This window comes from Anastrepha obliqua, chromosome 1 (assembly GCF_027943255.1).
Source record: "Anastrepha obliqua isolate idAnaObli1 chromosome 1, idAnaObli1_1.0, whole genome shotgun sequence".
NCBI lineage: Eukaryota > Metazoa > Arthropoda > Insecta > Diptera > Tephritidae > Anastrepha > Anastrepha obliqua.
The window spans coordinates 55,301,018-55,320,514 of NC_072892.1; the positions used below are offsets into that span (position 1 = coordinate 55,301,018).

Below are 19,497 nucleotides of genomic sequence, written 5' to 3' on the forward strand. Positions count from 1 at the left end.
ACAACAAATTGAGTGCACATTTTATACAAAAGCTTAAATTTGCAAAGTTCACTTAAGTTTATACACTTCGCATTGGGTCTGCATGTCGTCTCTTCTCAATATAAATGCCATTGAATGCTTCTGCATGGCAAATAAAGCTTTGATAACTGACCAGCTATCAGCTGTTATCAATTGCGCTCTGTTTTCTTTTTGCCTCTCATTCGTCTCGCTCATCAATTGTTTATTTTTCTACTGTTTTTCGCTTTATTTACTTTTTATTTGTTTGTATTTTTCGATAAGCGGGGATTTTCCGGAAAACCGAAAAGTATGTTATTGCGTGGGCGGCCTAGAGAGGTTGGTTGGTTACTCATACGCCAGGTGGTGCGCCCATTGTGTAATACTTGTTATTATGGCTGTTAGGTGATATCTGTTGTACTTAGAAATTATTTGGAGTGAAATTATTTAAAATTTCTTTACATCTATATGAACACATTGTGAGTCCCCTACATTTCAGAAATTCATTTTTTTTACCTGGTAACTTGAACAAATATATCTGACCTAACCACTATTAATTCGCATCCCTATGATTTCTTCTCATATACAACCCATTGCATAATTATAAACAATTTTGTTATAAAAATAAAATTCACACAGCAACCAAAATCATTTAGCGCAAAGTTTCGAACCTTATAGAAAATGTTTCAAAATTTCATCAAGACTTTCAATTTTTTTTTAATTTTGAAAGACTTTCTGGGTAAGCAGTTTTATTGTCCGTTAAATTTAAGTACAGCAAAGTGTAAGTTACAAGTCACTATAAAATATCATTGATTTTTGGGAACTTTTTTTTTGTTGGCCATCCTAGGCATTTTCTTCCATATAAAAATATTTAAGCATTTTATTTAAAAAAAAAAAGCGTGAAACATCAGCAAAAAATTTGCCATGAGTTTGCCTAAAAAACATGATTTTTGTTAGTGTGTTAAACTCCTAGTATGAGTTTTTTTGAATTCAAATTAACCAAACACACACACCTATATATTTCGAACAGGAATTAATCACAAGTCTATTGGCTTACGTATGTCTTTGCAGAGCTGGGATTTCCTAATGATCTTAAATTGTCGCAGACTAATGCACCCAATTATGTAATGAAAAATATGGTTTTATATATTTCTTTTCACACTGTAATGCCTTTCAGCTCCAGAAAAATATGCTTTAGATTTGTTTTCAATTTCGTAGTCCAAAATATGGGGTCACTCAAGCCACAAAATGTGTCTAATTGTAAATCGGGGAGGTTCTGTGACTCCCTTCAGAGTTAATTTCAGTGCAATTGCGATTAAAATTTCAATTAAATTCAATGAATTACAGAACCAGCTCGGATTTCTCAGAAAACTTCTACTGAGCTATGGCATCTTATGGTTCTATTTTATAGCTCCATTGTTTTACTTCTCTATGTGCCAGACACTACTAAATGTCACTAGGTGAAGCTTTAAGGGATAGCTCGACTAAGAGTGCGATATGGGGTCTTCATAGACAATTAGCGCTGAATAGCGCAATTTAATATTATTAATGATTTTACAAATATTTCAAATCGAGCAGGCAGCTCACAAAACAAATGAAATGTGACAATCGAGCAGAAGCAGTAAGTTCAAGAAAATTTGAAATGAAAAGCATGCCAGAAAAAGCCAATAATCAATTTATTTGACTCAAAATACAATTATAAGAAAAATCAATCAAATCGAAATTTATAAATTGGCGTACTGGTGAACCCACCCGGACACATTCGTCGCTGATTTCTCAAGGGTTTTCAAGAGCTAAACTTCACAAAGAACGAAAAAGTCATCGGCTGCCAGGTCTATAGACTATAAGGTAAGTAGTTGGTGAATATCTGTCAATTGTATAGTTTGTAAAGCATCTTTTGCAATCTGAACAGTGGGAACGTGCGCGTTGGCTTGACGAAATAGCAATTTGAGTGCCAACTTGTTACGTCTATCTTGTACGACTATCTCAGATGCCCGACCAAGTAAATTAGCATAAGATTGGGCATTCATTATAGGCAAAAAGCCATGTACAAATTTGTAATCAATTATAAAATTCACTGGCTATCCCAGAAAGAGGTTGCAAAAATCTTGGACGTCGACATTTCTAGTTTCCATTACTTTGATAACCTTTCTCAAGTTTTCATCCATTGCAGCGACGATTACTTGAACTCCGGTAATAAACCCAGGGAGCACGAACAGTCACAACGTGTTTTTTGACTTGAGCTTTTGAACGTGAACTTTTCACATAACTCACTTTGACAGAATCTCAAAAAATCTTCATAGTTTTTCCATTTTTCGTACATAATTATTTAGGGAGTTTAGCGCATAATTTTTTATATGCAAATTTTCATATTAAATCCATTCAGAACATTCTTTACTAATATGCAGTTCTGCTGCTATCTGCCACAGTTTAATTCTTCAATTGGCTAGTACTAAATTTCCGAATTTTGGACATTTTCTTGGGTCACTACGCCACTAGGTAACCCGAACCGGTCTCTCATCTTTGTGAAAACAATTGTGTCCATCTTTGGTTTTTGTCATTCCTCTTGATTATGAAGGCATAGAAATCTTCAAGAACCGATGATATTTACTCAAAAATTTGTTTCAGCATATAACTTTTTAAACAGAGAATCTAATATAATAATGATACTTGTCCAAATAAAATTCTTCATGCTCTACGCAAGCTTAGTTATAGGCAAAAATACATTTTGTGGCATAGGAAAGCGTAACTTATCTTATTTAGGAATTTGAGGAAAGACAGAGAAGATCATACAGGTATGAGCTACTGAATGTCCACTGCTTATCTCAGTCAAAATCAATGATAAGTAGATTAGATTAGGTTAGACTTGGTTGATCCTCTAGATCGCACATACACTAGGGATTTGTTCATGGCGATACCAACTGTTGGTATGGAGAATTTATTTTATATTTTTTCTTTAAAAATTCTTCAATAATTCAAGTAGGCTGCTTTTTTCATCTGTCACACTTTCTAATGTTGAAAATGTTGCATAACCTAAGCAGTTTAATCGTATTTTGGTAAGTGCGGCCAGTGGGTGAAGAGGTGTGCCGGAATTCCTCTCTCTCTTTGACGTCATCACATATTGTGCACGCATCGTTCTGCAGTAGCTTTACGATGGAGTAAGACAGTGTTCTGTCAGTATCTCCACTACAAGTGTACAATCTTTCCTTAGAAGAGATGAAACATAGTTTGTAAACCTGACGTTGTGCTTGCGTATAAGGATTTTCGCGATGAGCTGACTCTTTCCTATCTTGAATTCGCTTATTTAATCATTGCTGCACCTGTATCTAGTCGCTGTTTGGAAGGTAGAGATAGTTGTATACTGGCCTTACTAGCTACTGAAAGATTAGCGCCTGCCATGGCTAGCATATCCACTTTCTCGTTTCCATGAGTTCCCTCTAACTTTAACCTGAACTGATTTAAAGAATGCGTGGAATTACATAAGAATAATTTTAGAACAATTAGAGGAATTCTAACCGGGTTTTGTATATTCAATTATTATCTTACTAACCTGTGAATGCACCCCAATGGAACTTCCAGTTCTGTTGGAATCTAACTTAACCTAGGGACTAAACATTATTCACAAGCTGGAAAAACACCTAGGTAAACATATTTTCGATGAGGGGGGAAGAAGACTCAATAAAATAGGACAAATACTCGTGCTCGGACAAATACCCTAAATCCATGTGAGGAGGGGGCACAATAGATCTTTAAGCCGAAAGCCTCCATACTTAGCGGTGCGTTAGTTTTAGTTAATAAAAGTTAATATTAGTTAAAAAGTATATAGCAATAAAATAAATAAAAAAATTAACATAATATTTTCTAAAATAAAATTGAAAATTATCTTGCAGTTTGCTAAATACCCTCATTATAATAAAAATATTATTATAATCTGAGGCGATTTTAGGGCTCAAATTTTATTTATAAAAAAAAAACTTAATTTTTAGCGGTATTTGCAAATCGGCCCAGGTCGCGTAAATCTTAACATTTTTCCAAATATTTTTTTTTATTTTTTTGTGCGGGATATTCCAATTTTTTATTTATTTATTTAGTCTATGAACATAAGTGTCTTGCAGATTATTTGCAATCGGATAAAGTTTAAATACCTAAAAAGCAGAATATGAAGTAATTGAAACTACATTTGCCGGAGATGAAAACTCTAGGTGAGATTGGCTTTTGACGGAAATCTTAAGGGGTTATATACAGTTAGAAGGCCGAAAAAACGATATTTTTCTTAAAAAGCCTTTATATTTATTGATCTTAAAATTTGTACACATAATATGTGATCTTCTAACTGTATTTTAAGACTTAGTATTAGTAAAAATATTTATTTGGAAAGGAGCTACAGCTGATCTCCGGGAGCTCCTCTCAAAAAAGACGTTTTGCGGTGATCACTATATCTCTGGATTCTCCGAAATAAAAAAAACCAAACAGATTTCGTTAAAGTAATGTTAAATCTAGTAATTAATCGAAGCAATAAGCAAAATAATTTGTTTTGACAAAATGGCGGTTTCTCAAAAAAAAACACTCGATTTTTGACCAAAATTTCGGCCTCAAACTGTATAAAAAAATTAATCGGTGAGAAAAAATCTTCAGTTTATTACTAAAAAAATATATTTAAGAAGCTGGTGATAAAATTTTAGACTAATCGGTTTAGCCGTTTTTGAGTAATATTGGACACCGATTTTGAAAACACCATTTTGAGAAAAAGAACGGTTGAAATTTGCCTTGTACTTTCAAGCATTCTGAAACGTCTTTTGAAATTTACGTGTAACTTCGAAAATATTCACCGCAACGATATTAAATTTTCTGTGTGTGTTCTTAAATATATATATGTACATTAAGAAAAAAAAAATATAAAAAAAAATAGAAAATTCGAACTCTATATAACCCCTTAAATTAATTTTATAATTATTATCAACTTAATATGTAATACATTGGTTTAAAAGTCCCGGGCCTAACAAAGAAAACATGTTTTTTTTTTGTTTTTCCAAATTAGCTTTTCTCATCAACGTAATTTCCATCCAGAACAACGCAATCATTCCAGCGCCGCTCTAATATTTCAATACATCTTTTGTAGAACGATTTATCTGTTGCCTTAAAATAGGCCTCAGATTCAGCGATAACCTCTTCATGTGAGCGAAATTTCGTACCGGCTATCGCTTTTATATGTCTGCGAAGTAGTTGGCGAATACGGTAGATGTGGGAGCAATTCTAAGTTGGATTCATGTAGTCTTGCCATTGTTTGGATTGACTTGTCCCACGGTGCGTTGTTTTGATGATACAACTTTTTTTTTGCTATATGCGAATGTTTTGTTGCAATTCCAATTTCCACACACAACTAAAAATACCGACGCCTTAACCTTTCCAGCCGTTCAACCGTTTTGGATGTGATTCACCAGTTGCTATCCACTCAGATGACGATCGTTTTGGATCCGGAGTAAAGTGATAGATTCCCTGGTCCCATATCGACGCAAAAATTCTGCTTTATCACGTTTAAAGATGGCCAAAAAATGCTCAGAATCATCTTGAAGTTCTTGTTTCTGGTCAACAGTGAGCAAACGCGGACGCACTTTGAACATAGCCTTCTCATAATCAAATGCTCATGCGATATATATAAAGCCGACACATTCTTTTGATATGTGTACGATGTCAGCCAACTAACTCAACTTCACTTTTCGATCGTTCAAAACGAGTTTGTGGTTTTTTTTATGTTTTCTGGGGTTACCGCCTCATCTGGGGTTACCCCCACTGCGTTGTGCATCGTCGGTGTTCCTTCGAAAACTTTTGAAGCCACCAAACCATCATTTGATTGTTGTTTCTGATGGAGCCGAGCCCCCATAACACTTTTCAAGCCATTGCTTCACTTGAACGATACTTTTTCTCATCAAGAAGCAGTATAAAATTAAAACACGAAATTCTTTTGATGCATTGTTTTGAAAACAACAAAAGCAGCGTCACTCTTAGCTCAATAACTCACGAACTAATAAATAGAATATGGCTTATTTATCTATCTATCTTTTTAAGGTTAGTACTAACTGAAAATGCGGTGAATGCAATAAAACTATTGTCATTTATGTGTTAGGCCCTGGGCTTTTCAGCCCATTTGTTATAAGCGATATACACAATCAATAAATAAATAAAAGAATAAATATTTATGGCATTAATTAAAATGTGTAATTAACGTAAATCGCGTAAGCGGTTATAGCGCCAATTAAGAAGAAAAATTAACATAAGGTTTTGGAAAATCACCCTTCTCTCTCCTATTCCCAAAATAACTATCCAGCATTTTAACATTCCAATTAGAAATACAACCACACTCACACATGCATTCGCATATATCTCAGCATAAGTAAATTATAAGCTGAAGGCTCTGGCAGCCAGTGCTTTATGTACTATGTAAGAGTTTGAATTATTTGTAATTGTTGCTCTTAAGTAAAAATAAAAGAACTACTTTTTTTGGTGAGGTACTCAAATATATGTATGTAGGTACACATAACGCACCTAGTTAATCACTTTATCAGTTGAAAGCGCCCAAAGTATATGTATGTATTATTTAAATTATATAAATATTTTACATGTGGCCTGACAAGAAATAAAAACCACAATGAACCGCAAATTTTCAAAGTGAACCAAATCGAGAGGCACAGCAAACAAACAAAAAACTTAACACTTAACTCTCACTCGCTCATTCTCAAAAAATTAACAAACAGCTGATTCTTCATAACACAGCATAACTCGCGTGTTTATATGCGAGTATGTATGCATGTATACTACGTACAGATAAGCAATAAAAAGAACCTTAGATATCCACACATACCAACAGCTGAGTGAGTTAAATTTATTTTTGAAAATAAAATAAATTTGTTAAAGTTTTATTTTTATTAGTTTTATTTTTATTAAAATGGAACAAGTTTGATTACACTTCAAAATAATTTGTTCTTTACTCTTCAAGGTGACTTTGAAGACTACTTTTAACATTAAAAACTATACTTATTCAATTTATTTTAACAGTTAGATTTATACTTAAAATGAAGAGAGAAAGAGTTCCCCATTTACTATTACAACAATTACAACAATTAAATATATAACTTACATAGCTATAATAATTATTCCAGTTAGATAATGAAGAGAGCGAGAGCGAAAGGGGAAAGTTACTTATAATATATAACTCGCCTCTCCTTAAAGAATTCGAGTCTCGTCGAATCTTTTACAAATATAATATACAATCCGAAAATTTAATAGTTTCTTATAGTGATACAGATTTAAATCACACTTAACTAATAACTTGAAATATATTTAAGTTGTTTAGCGGTTTTTTTTCCAAGATAAATATTAAACTATATTAGCCATAAATATTCATTTCTTATTCTATAGTTTACATTTTAAAAAAATAAATATAGTGTGATTTAATATAAAAAAAATATTAACGAATAGTTTTCCATGTTTTGCTCTACAAATCCATTTCATTTTTTTATTATTATTATTTTTTTTTATTTATTTTTATTTTATTTTATAGACTTTAATGGGCGTCTAAATTGTGCAGTGTCTACTTTATTAGGGTTGCTGTGGTGGTATCTGTTAAATCTTTTAGCAGTTTTTTGTCTAATTGCAGTAGGATTTTTAATATATAAATTAGATTTTTGTAAATTAAGTGTAATATTTTCTCTTTTAATATTTTCTCTATCAATGGTTTTCTTTTTAATTGCTTCAGATCTTACCTTAACCTCTTTTAAATTTATGTGTAACTTATTTATAAAATCAATTGGTTTTAATTTAGTCGTGCTGTGAATTGTATTATTATAGAAATTAACTGCTTTTAGTACTAATTCTTCAGAGTCATTAATATTTTCAGCGTTTTTTAATATTCTTATATGCTCTAAGAGAGTCGAATGCATTCTTTCTACATCTGAATTTCCTGTGTGCGAATTCGGTGTTGTAAAATGAGTTTCTATATTATTTTCTTGACAGAACAGCTTTATAAGTGCATTATTAAATTCATTATCCATAATAATTTTATCAGGTTTTCCTAAAAATGCGATTCGCTCTTCGATTTTAGTTTTAATTGTTACCATATTTTTGTCATTTAGTTTATGTGCCGTTCCTAATTTCGTAAATTTGTCTATTGTTGTCAAAAAACTAGTCTTTTGTATCTGAAAAATATCTATATGTACTATTTCATTTGGTTTTTCTGGTGTTGGAGTATGTTGAAATATTTTATTTATTGGTTTTCTGTCATATTTGTTTTCATTACATATTCTGCAGTTATTGCAATATCTATTTATAAATTTTAATAATTTAGGATTATAATAATTATCTTTTAATTCTTCGAAATTCTCCTGGATTCCTCTGTGGTTACCTTTAATATGAATATCATCAATGATATTCAATAAAGATTCCTCGGATTCAATATCACTAGCAACTTTAGTACAATTTATGAAATTTATTTTATTGTTATTGGAAAATAATTCAATTAGTTTGTTCTTTATTATATTATATTTATTATTGTCAAGCTCCGAGTATACCCCAATTTTTCCTTTTTTTATTTCACGTCTAAATAAATCATTCAAATAATGAGTATTATTTAAGTCATTCTCAGACACATATATTATTTTATATTTTTTAAAAAGTATTTCGGTTTCTTTATTTTTATTTTTAACTATTCTTATTTGCGTCCTATATTTATTAACAATTTTATTTATTCTAAAGAAATTAATATTTACATTTTCTTCCGTACTATGATTTACTTCAACTCTGCTCAAAAAATCAGCTACCTTATTCTCCTTTCCCTTAATATATTCAATATCGAGATCAAATTCATCTAATAATATTTTCCATCGGGGTTGGGCTTTATCCCATTATTTGTTATGATATGACCAAGAAAGTTTGTTTCTTTCGATAAGAATCTACACTTATCTATTTGAACCTTTAAATTGTAGTCATTCAGTTTATTAAATACTTTTTGCAAGCTTTCTAAGTGTTCGGTTAGCGAGGTTGAAAAGACTAGTATATCATCCATATAAATTATACAAATTTTATTTATATAATCAGCCAAAATGTAGTTTAGCATTCGCTGAAATGTAGCGGGCGCGTTTTTGAGACCGAAGGGCATTCGAATGAACTCGAAGTGACCACGGGGCGTTGAAAAAGCCGTTTTCTCAATGTCGCTTTCCTCCATCAAAACCTGATGAAAGCCTTTCGCAAGGTCCAAGGACGAGAAATATTGCGCCTTACCTAACTTGTCAAATAATGACTCTATATTTGGCAGAGGAAATTTGTCATCCACAGTTATTTCATTTAGCTTCCTAAAGTCTATAACTAATCGCCATTTCTGCTGGTTCGAATTATCGGACTTCTTTTTAACAATCCACAAAGGGGAATTATAAGGCGATTTGCTGGGGCGTATTATATTTTCTTTTAACATTTCATTTATTTGCTTTTCTATTTCATTTTCTAAAATCTGTGGATGCCTATAATTCTTGCAGTATACTATTTTATTAGAAGTAGTTATTATTTTATGTTTTACACAGGTAGTTGTAGTTAAATTTTGGTTTTTAATATAAAACGTCTTTTTATTTTTATGTAAAAAATTTTCTAATAACTTATTTTCTTCCTTATTTAAGTTTGTAGGCATTAAATCTTTGAATTTATCCAGCTCAAATTTTTCTATATAATTAATTTCCTCATAAGAAATGTTAAATTTATAGTCAATTAGTTTTATTTCGTTATTATTTACTTTAAGAGTATTATTTTGAAAATCTATTATAGCTCCAAAGGGCTGTAAAATATTTATTCCTATTATGCAATCGAATTTTTTATCAATAAAATTAATTAATTTAACAGACATGGTGCTATTTTTTTCTTTAAATTCATCCGGCACATTTACTATCACTTCATCTTTAATAATGTTATTACCGACCAGGGTATTTAATAAAATTGGTTTTATTAAACTTTTCTTTATTCTTATATTGGAAAAAAAATTATAATCTCCGAGGGTAGTAGCAGCACCACTATCAATTAGGCATCTTGTTTTTGTATTATTTATAGTTAATATTACTATGGGTAATGATAATTTCGAGGCTGCACAGGAAAATTTTCTGTAACGTGAATTGCATCAATTTCCATTGGTTCTTCATTATTACTTAAATGTCTATTATATGAATTTTGTTGATTTTGTCGTAAATTACTAAAATTTTCTAAGTCATAATTTTGGGTTTGTTGTTGCTGATTATTTCTGTTAAAAGTGTTAAAAGTTTGCGTTTGAAAATTTCTGAAATTTCTGTTACAATTATTAAAACCACCACTATTATTTCTGTTATTACGGCTACTATAATTAGGAAAGGTGCTTGAATTTTGAAATCTTTGAAAACCATTCCTATTTAATGAATTATTTGCATTTTGAAAGTTATTATTTGGAAAGGTATTGTTATTTCGAAAATCATTATTGTTTTGAAAACTTTTATACGCAAAACTATTCGCTTGTTTATTATTTACTAGTTTTATATCTTTTAATAAATTATTTTCTAAATAAAATGTATAAGCTATGTTAATAGATCTAATATTATTTTGTAGCAAAAGAGATTTAATACTAATAGGTAAGTAGTTTACATAAATATCAAAAATTAATTTTTCATTATTTTCAGGTGTATACAAAATGTCAGGTTCTAAGCTATACTTTGTGTTCATTAAACTTAAAATTTTACTTAATTTATAATGTAATTCCTCAATGTTTCTAGCTTCTTCGTTTAGAGCGTCACTTCTTAAATTAAAAAAACTTCTTTTTACTCCAAATTCCTCCTTAAGCTTAACTATTATACTTTCCCATGTAGGGTTAAATAAGGTTTCGACCGCCTTTAACGCCTTACCTTGCAGTCTATTGCTTAATACTGTTTTTATTGTCTGTACATGTTCTGCTGGCGTTAGCTGCAACACAGTTGCGACGTCCCTCAGGTAGTTGCTGAGCGTATATTCACTGCTCCCGTTAAATGCAGGCAAGCTCCTCGCTTCACGCAAGCTCTCAGCTAACGTCAAAGCCATTGTGGGTGTTGTTGTAATTCTAAGCACACGCTGCTCTGCTCCTTTCTCTAATGGTAGCTGGCTTGCTTTCTCTTTCGTCTTTCACGCCGTTAGCACTGGAATGCACACCGTACACTTTCTTCTCTTTTTCCGTTAACTTTTAACTTCTAGTAATTTCTTTTCCTGTTTTTTGTTTTTTTACGAAGCAAATCTTTTTTCTTGTTTGTCAAAGATTTTGTCCGCTTTAAATATATGTATGTACGGTAGTCATATCAATTTGGGCAGTAAAATTGCTCACAAATTATGCACAAATTTGCCGTTTTGCACTCAACTAATAATTTGATATTTTGGTGAGAAAATGCACTTTTCCATTTGTTTTTATATTTACAAAAATCTGCAACTAATGCCACCCACACTTTAGTAATGTCCACTTGAATTATTTGCGGTTCACATCGGTTTCTTGAAAATTTTAAACTTTTCTTTTGCCGATTATCACTGGATATGTTTTAACTAACATATCCCATCCTCGTCGCCAGTTAAATTTATTTTTGAAAATAAAATAAATTTGTTAAAGTTTTATTTTTATTAGTTTTATTTTTATTAAAATGGAACAAGTTTGATTACACTTCAAAATAATTTGTTCTTTACTCTTCAAGGTGACTTTGAAGACTACTTTTAACATTAAAAACTATACTTATTCAATTTATTTTAACAGTTAGATTTATACTTAAAATGAAGAGAGAAAGAGTTCCCCATTTACTATTACAACAATTACAACAATTAAATATATAACTTACATAGCTATAATAATTATTCCAGTTAGATAATGAAGAGAGCGAGAGCGAAAGGGGAAAGTTACTTATAATATATAACTAGTGTGGATATTTTGCGGCAAGCGAAAAAGCGTTGAGTAATAAGAACTTTTTGAGCGACAAAAACATAGCCAACACACACACACACACACACACACACACACTCACACAAACACATGCCCAAATCAGAACATGCTGTGGCAGAAGGCAGCTGTAGAATTATACGGACACACAACCAGTTGATGAGTTGCCATCGCATTAGGCGGTTGATCTTCTGTGTTACAATTTACGGTGCGCTCTCGAGTGGTGGCGGTGTCGCTTCAACAAACAGACCAATCAACTAATCAACCATCTGTTTAGCTATTACAAATACTTAATGCAACACACCATATAGAAAAGAAAAGAATTTTACAAAATCCAACAATTGTACTACGGTGATGAAAAAGCTCCAAATAGCTGCACATAACTGGAATTACTTTAAAAACCGAATTGAATTGAAAAGTTTAATAAAAATAAATTGAACTAAATTGCGTACAAAAGGAAGTGATAAATTAGTGAAAATATTTGCAAAATACTAAAGAGCAAAATAAAAGGTGAACCATACTCACATATTGAGCTAGGAATATTTAAAAGTGGATGTGATTCTATGGAAACGAATTTATAATTTATAATATAATTAAATTATAATAATTTTCATAAATTTAGCAAGCAAGCAAAGAAGGTTTTTTTCTCTCTCTAAGAATTTGTTTTCAAATGCATTTATTGTTATTGATAAAATTGATAAACGCGCTTGAGCTTTCTATCCTTGCAAGGATACATGAGCAGAAAGCTTTCGTTGAATAATGAACTTGTGATGGTGTATGTGTAGAATGCCAAGCCAACTAGAGATTTAAGTGCACATATCTACGCACATATTTCTATATATTACTATACATACTATAAATATATATAAGCACTAAAAATTATGTAAATGTCCATGAGTTGCTGCATGAAAAGCTTTTGCACGGCAGAAATGCACTCGGAGGTGTGTCATTGCCTGCATAGGGACCACTGTTGTTGTTTCGACTACTTTGTGCATAATTTAGAAGGTTTTAGGTCAGCAAAGGATTTCTAATCCAACTACTTCAGCCGGCAACCCATCTTCAACAGCCACCTTATTTGACAAACAATTTTTAATAATTAATAAAAACTATATAAAAGGTGATTCCAAGGGTCGATGTTGATTTTAAATAAAATACAATTTTTTTACGAAACAATTGTCATTTCTCTTTATTATGATAATACTGGTACGGCTCAATTACGTATGAAATAAAATATTGGCCAAATGGCCTCCACGGCTCCGGCGGCACACCTCCAAAGGCCACGAAATGCAAATAGTTCCTTATCTAAAGGGTGGTTAAGTTTCAAGGGCCGGTGCTGATTTTAAATAAAATACAATTTTTTAAGAAATTATTACTATTTATATTTACTATAATAATATTGGTGTAGATTAATTACGTATGGAACAAAATATCGACCAAATGGTCGCCGCGGCCTTGGCAGCACACCTCCATCCGATGGTCCAAATTTTCGTTGACGCTGAGGCATAGTTGAGGTTCTATGACGTTAATGTGCCGAATTATCTCATCCTTTAGCTCTTGAATTGTTGCTGGCTTATCGACGTACACCTTTTCTTTCAAGTAATCCCAAAGAAAGAAGTCCAACGGTGTCGTTGACGTTTAGGTGTGGTTCACATTCAACATCGACCCTTGCAATTTAACCACTATTTAAAATACCGAATGATGAAGCATTTGTTGGTTAGTTAACGACTTAACACTCCGATGCTTTTTCGCAAAAATGTAACCAAAAACATAATTTTGCAATTTGTATTTAAAAAGTTTATACTGTTTAAGAATGAAACTAAGAAATGACCAGCAGCGATTCGTTCATGTGTCGTATGTAATACCAGCATGTCGCAACCTGCGAGCAGTACTCGGGTTGGTGCGTTAGAGTATGCCCAAAACAAGCAAGCACTGCTCGTTTAAAATCATTAAGCAGTGAAAAAAACTATAAAATATAAGTAAAACACATAAATAGCTTTATATTTCCACTACTTCTTACATTTATCACAGAGCGAAAACAACTTTTAAACTTTTGTTAATAGATATTTGAAGGAGCTATTTTCCTAACACTCTGTGGACACAATGGCACAGTCATCCAATTCCCAATTCCCTAATTCCAACATGTTTATTTTGCATACCAATTCACATTCTGTCTTAAGAAGAATCATCCCAAGCAGATTTTATTTTGTGTATAAGCCAAAACTGTATTCCGTACTAGTCTCTTGCTAAAAATATATTTGAAGAAAACAGAAATGCTATTACTATTCTATAATACATACTTCAAAAGATTTTTATGTCCATTTGGATAGACCACTTCAGAAATTTTCCGGCATTAGCGATTCCATGTCAAGTGGTCCCAGTATTTTTACCATTTTAATAATTTTTTCTGAAAAATGCGTTAAAAAATCTTAAGGGTGATTTAAAAGAAAAAATTGCATTTGATTAAAGTAGATATATTCAAAAATATGTAAAAAAAAATTTAACTTAAAATCTTGAAAATTGACGAAGTTATTCCCAATAGAATAAATGCAGGTAGTGACTTACAACGGTCAATGAAAACTTTAAACGTCTTTTTCTCAAAACGACTTTTCTCAACACGCTGACCTCGATTTCTCGAAGACTTATGAACCGATTTTATTTTTTTTTTAATTTTTGCACATGTATTGCCTACAGCCGTACATAGCCGTTTTTTTAATTCCAAAAATTAATATTTTTTTCAAGCCTTTCGAAAACAAAAAAAGGGGAAAAAATACAAACTAAGTTTTCAAACCTGCACCATTTTCTCAAAAAAAAGAAATGAGAAAAAACCGCCAAGTACGCCTATAGATTAGTAGATTAAGAATTTTTGGGTTTTTTGCTTGCAGATGATTTTTCACCGCTGTATCGTGCCCACCAGGGTGCATCAGTTTTTTATGAAGACATTTCATTAACATTAATAACAATTGTAATTTTTAATATTTTTTAATAAAAATTTGTATCAGTATAGTTGAATATATGTTAAATAAATTGTAGTTTGTCCAATCCTCAAATAAGCATCCCTACTATTAAAAAAAATGCATTAAAATCACTTAATTTTCACGCACCCACAGTGGTGTTGCCCCTTAATAGTTCTAAAATTTATGAAATGTTGAAAATTTTTGTTCTATTTCACAGCTTAATTCTTTTTTATAATTTTTTAAGAAACAAATGCTTTAACAATTTTTTTTGTTTGTTTTATTATTTATTATTAAAAGAAGATATATCGTCCCCTTAGTATTTTTTTTTTTTTTTTTTTTTTGTCGGGACAACTAGCAAGTGCAGCACTCAGACATTAATTGAGTCCATTGTACTACACTTGGATTCCCTTTTAATTTTCCGATCTCCGAAGAAATCTGAGTAGGTCTTGTGGTGCCAAGGAGCCAAGATGGTCGCTTCTTAACACATCAGTGCCAAAGACCTCAAACCTGATTCGGGCGAAGGCGGGGCAGACACACAGGAAGTGATCCGCCGTCTCATCCTCCTCTTCATAAGCTGGGCAGAGTACACTGTCTGAGATGCCTAACCTTTCCATGTGCTTTGCCCACAGAAAGTGGCCCGTCATTAGTCCAACCAGCCGTCTGCACTCCCCTCTGCCTAATGACAGAAGGGTTTGCGACAGTCGATCGGACATGACAGGTAACATCAGTTTTGTCCATCTGCAGCCTCTCTCAGCCTGCCAAGCTCGCTTGTGGGTAGTAGTTACCCATTTGCTAACCGTGGCCGTGATGGCCGCAGAGGGGAGTGGCAAAGCGGGCTCTGGGCCAAAGAAGTTGGCTTCAGAGCCCATCTTAGCTAAGGAGTCAGAGGTCTCGTTACCCGCGATACCCACGTGTCCCGGGACCCATGTTAGCATCAGGCTATTATGTCTGCCGACATAGTTCAGCCTGGATTTACAGGACTTCACTACCCCTGATGTGGTTTGAGGGCTGTCTAAGGCCATAAGCGCAGCTTGGCTGTCGCTGCAGACACATATAGATCTGCCTCTCCATCGTTTTTCCACAACAAAGTTCATCGCTTCTTGAACTGCATACACCTCCGCTTGAAACACAGATGCATGCATTCCAAGAGCAAAGTGCAGTTTTGTCCCGCTGGATTCCACGTAGACCCCAGAGCCGGAGCCATGCTCGGTCCTGGAGCCATCCGTAAAAATGCGAAAACAGTGTTTGCCGGGCTCATTTTCTGAGTCTCCCCACAACTGAGCCTCTGGTAACACTACACTGTATCTCTTTTCAAGTACGACTCTTGATGGCATTGAGTCAAGGGGCATGGAGAGAATCGTTGGATCGATGTCCATACCTTCTCTGTGTTCCAATGCCGGACAAGGGCCGTACCAGTTCCCACTATGTTTCAGTCTGCAGATGGCCTTCAGGGCCTCTCCTCGGATGAAAGCATCAAGTGGTGGTAAGCCAATCAGAGCATCTAGTGCCGGGCCTGAAGTAGTCGGAAAAGCTCCGGTGCAACAGATGGCCACAGTGCGTTGGAGTCTCGATAAGATCCTCCTGACTCCCACTAGGGATAGTCTACTCATCCAGACCACTGATGCATAGGTGATAATGGGTCTTATCATAGCTGTGTAGATCCATAGGAACTTGCTAGGAGAGAGACCCCACGTTTTCCCAAAGACACCTTTGCACTGCCAGAAAGCTGTCAGCGCTTTGGATGCCTTTGTCTCAACGTGTGATTTCCATAGGAGCTTACTATCGAGGATTACTCCTAGATATTTAATTTCCTTGGATAGCTGGATTGTGACTCCTTTTAGCTTTGGCAGAACGATTCCGTCAAGCTTCCTCCTTCTGGTAAAGAGGACAATACCAGTCTTGGCGGGATTAGCCGACAGCCCGTTCGCACAGCACCAAGTGTCAATCCGATCCAGAGTTTTCTGCACTTTCCTGCAGATGTTCATAAGCGAAGAGCCTGTTACCAAACAAGCAACGTCGTCCGCATATGCTTGTGCGTAGACTCCCCTTAGTATAACAATAGCCTATGTGCTCATAGGCTATTATTTTTTTATTGAATTTTTGGATTCTCCATCGTCGATTTTATATGTGGTCAAAATTTTGTCAAATTCTAGTTCCACAAAGTGGGTCAAAACGTCAGTCAAAAAATAATAAACATTTACAGACATAACGAGATTTGAGTGAGAGCTACTTTCGACAAAAAGTTTGAAATTCATTTTCTCAAAACATCAAAAAATTTATAGGCTATTTTAATATTAAGGGGACGATATAGTAGTCCCATTTTTATAATATTGTACAGAGCTCACTGTCCAAACTACTACTCTCTACTACATTAATAAGCAGAAGGTACTTTCCACTGATTCACTGGAATATAATTCAAAAAATTATGTGAATCCCATTATAAAACTTTGAGGAATTATAGAGATTTGTCTCAGTTATTTATAAAAAAAAATATACAAAAATGTTGTCTTTCAAAATGACCAACCAGAATTAAAAAAAAAAAATGTATTACTTAAAAAAAGTTATAATACAATAATAATAGTAATAAAAAAATCAAAATGTATATATATATATGGGGCATTCTTTCTCAACGGGAGACCCCTATCTGTCCAAAAATGTTTTTGACCTAGAGAGTTCTAATAGGGCTTAAAATTTAGCTCTTTTTATATACTTTTCAATACAGAGTGGCCAAAAACGAAATTCAAGATGGCTCATTTAATATGGCTAAAAATGTAATCAAAATTCATTAAATTCATTTTAATAACCTATACCAAAAAAATTCATTTCAACGGAAAGAGTTGTACGAGGTCTCAAAATTTAGCTAATAAAGTTTACTTTAAAATACAAAATGAAAAATTTTAAAATCCAAGATGGCGGCTACAACATGGCGGCTAATTTTTTAAAACTACTCTAATCCACTTAAACCCCTGAGTAACGAGTTTCATGCGAATTCATGAGTTTTTTCAAAAATCCGTCCGCCATATTGGATCCGCCATTTTGAAATTTGGAAATCTAACACCAGATTTGTAATCAGCGACCCAAAAAACCCCCGAGTAATATTATACATTTTAAGTGGATTTGAGTAGTTTTAAAAAATTAGCCGCCATGTTGTGGCCGCCATCTTGGATTTTAAAATTTTTCAATTTGTATTTTAAAGTAAACTTTATTAGCTAAATTTTGAGACCTCGTACAACTCTTTCCGTTGAAATGAATTTTTTTGGTATAGGTTATTAGAATGAATTTAATGAATTTTGATTACATTTTTAGCCATATTAAATGAGCCATCTTGAATTTCGTTTTTGGCCACTCTGTATTGAAAAGTATATAAAAAGAGCTAAATTTTAAGCCCTATTAGAACTCTCTAGGTCAAAAACATTTTTGGACAGATAAGGGGTCTCCCGTTGAGAAAGAATGCCCCATATATATATATATATTTAATTTTTTAATTCTGGTCGGTCATTTGGTTTTTTTGGTTTTTATTATTAAACATAAATTTTTTTAATTCTGCTTGGCTGACACAAAAAGTTTTTTTTTATCAATAGCTGAGACAACTCTCTGTAATTCCTCCAAATTTTATCATGGGATTCACATAATTTTTTTAATTATATTCCAGTGAATCATCAAAAAGTACCTTCTGCTTAATAATGTACGTTGCAATGCTTCGATCGATTCGCAAATGAGCGCAATGATTACGTAAGCTAGCGCTCCGCTAGAATAGTATTTGCACTGATTATTGACTGGTTTTCTGTACTTGGATATTTCTATATATAACTCTAAGAGTTATCGCAGTCCCACAATGGAACTTTCAAGGATTGCTGAGCACAATCTCAGTTGTTAATGAAAAAAATTTGAAAAAATCTGAGGCTGCAAAATATATAAACCTCAACAAAAAATTATTTTTTAATTTATTGTATTAATTTAATGATATCAATATTCCATTAATTATACGAATATTTTATTCTGAAATTAAAAAAAAAAATTAAGTGCTAGAAAGAACCGAAGATATTTTACTTTCAAAATCTGCACACTAACATTTTCTACATTGAGTAAATCTCAGAATTGTTAAATTTTTTTTTCAAAAGTTTGTTGAGTTTACTTCATACTAAAGTTTACTTCAAGGCTTCCATAAACCAAGTTTCAGAAAAAAATTACGACAATGTCCAACATTCTTAGATCTTTTGACATAGAATCGCCCCTTGGAATGGGTTGTTCTCATCATCATTAGACATGAAACAAAATTTCATTCACATGGTTTCTATTACTGGACACATAGTAAAGTTTCTATACGAGTATACCTAATTTTTCAGTTCAATCTTTTACTTGAACCATTTTTTCTACAAATATATTTGTTGCGGGGAGAATCCTGTTCAAAAATGTTGCGGGGAGAATCCTGTGTGCGGCTACAAATCTGTTGCGGGAAGAACCAATAATGTTGCAGGAAGAAATTGATGCGGGAAGGACCAGTAACGTTGCAGGAAGAAATCGATGCGGGAAGGACCAATAACGTTGCAGGAAGAAATCGATGCGGGAAGGACCAATAACGTTGCAGGAAGAAATCGA

The 19,497-nt window shown here is 33.0% G+C and overlaps 1 protein-coding gene across 1 annotated transcript in view; it reads left to right on the forward strand.

Moving 5' to 3' along the window:
• Positions 1 to 12,116: 12,116 nt before the first annotated feature.
• The window catches only part of LOC129236062 (esterase B1), a 71,801-nt gene continuing 64,420 nt past the window's right edge, over positions 12,117 to 19,497 (forward strand). Inside the window, exon 1 of the mRNA XM_054870250.1 lies at positions 12,117 to 12,454. The gene's annotated coding sequence lies outside the window, so the exon portion shown is untranslated. The remainder of the gene's footprint in view (positions 12,455 to 19,497) is intronic.